Source organism: Penaeus japonicus, unplaced genomic scaffold (genome assembly GCF_977035675.1).
Source record: "Penaeus japonicus unplaced genomic scaffold, GWHDUDI00000001_assembly GWHDUDI00000026, whole genome shotgun sequence".
Classification (NCBI taxonomy): domain Eukaryota; kingdom Metazoa; phylum Arthropoda; class Malacostraca; order Decapoda; family Penaeidae; genus Penaeus; species Penaeus japonicus.
This window is the reverse complement of record NW_028234428.1, coordinates 2,767,354-2,769,853: the sequence shown is the minus strand read 5'-3', so window position 1 is coordinate 2,769,853 and position 2,500 is coordinate 2,767,354. Positions and strand designations below refer to the sequence as shown.

The 2,500-nt window shown below is 42.2% G+C and overlaps 1 protein-coding gene across 1 annotated transcript in view; it reads left to right on the top strand.

Moving 5' to 3' along the window:
- LOC122251429 (N-acetyl-alpha-glucosaminidase) overlaps positions 1 to 2,500 on the top strand; it is a gene marked incomplete at its 3' end in the record, with an annotated part of 67,409 nt that overhangs the window by 37,171 nt on the left and 27,738 nt on the right.

The following is a 2,500-nucleotide window of genomic DNA, read 5'->3' as shown; positions in this document are numbered from 1 at the left end:
CGAAATGGGTTGTCACCTAGTCTTGATTCTTTGGAATTGTCAAAAAATTTAAGGAGAGTGAATGCCGTGCCATATTCAATAGATAATAAGTAAAGTAATCGTCAATTTCACGTGGAAACCCGGCTGAATCCAACCATGTCTCAAGCGTATGTGTAATGTTTTTTTATATAAACTTCGATAAGCACGTGGAGATAAAAAAACAATCAAAGTCAAAATTATGGCGACCTTTCCCACCCATGTAGTTTCGAATCTCTCGCTGCCGTGACGGACTTGTAGAAAACAGATGGTGGTGACAACGGTGAGTTGGTGATAATAATGATGGCAGTAATAGTGACAATGATGGTTGGTTACATTGACAGTGATAGTAACATAGTGATAGTGATGGTGATAGTAATGCTGAAAAGGATAATGACAATGATGGTGAAGGATGCAGGGTTTGTATATCGATACCAAATATGTAATATATTTAACATTTTATAACTAAAAGTTAAACACATTTTATGTCAATATATATTTTGATGAGACCTTGTCTCCTAACTGTGACGTGAAACCAAATTAACTTTACCGTAGAGTTTTAGCCAGGTTTAGGCGATACTGGACCCGTGTGCATCATGGTGGTGTTAAGTATAGTAATGACTGTGATGGGGCGAGTGATGGATGGGTGGTGAGGGCTGTGGTGTTTAGGATAGTAACGGCCAAAGTGGTATAGAGGATAAATACAAAGGACATATTGTTGGTAATACATAGCTTGGAGGGAGACACGATCACCTGAGGTTTGGGAAACACTACACAAAAGCTGTTTAAGTCAGCCATAGTTCATTTAACAGTTATATGCATTGCAGATGCTAATGGGAAGCAAAGCTGTAAATGATAAAAATCCCTGAAACTACACTCACACAACGTATCTACTATCTCACAGACAAACCAGCACTCATTTCACTCGACTGAACCTTACTGTAGAATGCGACTGCTACTTCGTATTTTCATTTCAATCATTTAATACCCTCATGTATGTACCCACGTGTATGTGTGTATTGATCACTACGGCTTGATCGTCATTTTTTAAAAACAAACAAACAAAAAGAATATGATGTATATATAAAGCAGTGACCTGGATAATTCTGGAGAAGGACGACGAACTGGGAGGTGATTCAGAGGGTCAGCTGGATAGGCAGTAGGTCAGGTAAGGCTTGGAGAGATACTCCGTAGGGAAGGGAAGCGAGATCAGCCGCAGTTCAAAGAATCCAAGCCCTTATATTAATTGTTTTTGTTTCCTCTGGTTGATTATATTTCTCTTAGAGTGAGATATTCTTTTTACCGGACTGTACACATACATATATACACACCCACACACACACACATATATTTATAAAACTGAATAATACTGCATTGATATAGATGTATAACCTACCTTTCTGACCCGGAGTCGAACCTCTGCCGCCCTCAGGTATTAGCCCGAGAGTGCGGTGCTAAACCAATTAGACCACACGACTAGTATTGTACTCGCGGGCTAAAAATACCCCCCCCTCCCCCGCGCGCGTGTGTGTGTGTGTATGTGTGTATGTGTGTGTGTGTGTGTGTGTGTGTGTGTGTGTGTGTGTGGTGTGACTGGAGATTCTATGTTTTCATGAGAATGAGGCGCAGATTCAAGCTAACTCGAATGAAGCTCCAGGTAGGAAATCTCTCGCATCGCACAGCAGCAAGGTGGGTATCGCCTTTTACGAATGGGCGAAAATAATTTGAAGAAGACACTCGATCCAGACGTCCTTCCACGCCAAGGACCGACGAAGACATTGCTCCCGTTGGACGAATGATCAGTGACGATCGACACGCAACAATTGCTCTTCTTGGTGACGAGCTTGAACTCTCTATCGGCAGTATCCATACGATCATTCATGAAGATCTAAATATGGGGAAGAATTGTTCTAGAAGGGCGCAGCATCTCCTGTTAGACGACGAAAGAGGGAGAAGAGAACAGTGTGTTTCAGCAGTTCTCTCTGAATTCGGTCTTGAAGGTCAAAAACGCATCACAGGCGTGGTGACTGGTGACGAGAAGTGGTTTTACTTCAAGTAAAAGGAGGCCCACTGTTGTCCAGGAAGGATTTCGGTCACGAATGCAAATGTTCATCATGTTCTTCAGTTCAACCGGCCCTGTATCCGTTAGTTAGTGTGCTCAAAGGTCAGATATAACTATACATACAACTTAATATACAGAAACAGTTCCTAGGTCAGTAGTGGAAAGTTGAGAAAAAAACGAAGCCTCGGGAAAGGTCCACCTTCACCACGACAGCGCCTCCTGACACACGGCTGTCAAAACTCCAAAACTCAAGCTGCAACTCACTGACCATCCTGACCAACCTTACAGTCCCGAACAAGCACCATGTGACGTTTGGGTATTTCCTAAGTTGTCAGAATAAAAAACTTGCTGTGATCAATTTTCAGAGGGAACAGGGCATTGCCAGAAGGATAAATACAGAGCTGAAGAATATACCTTTTTGTG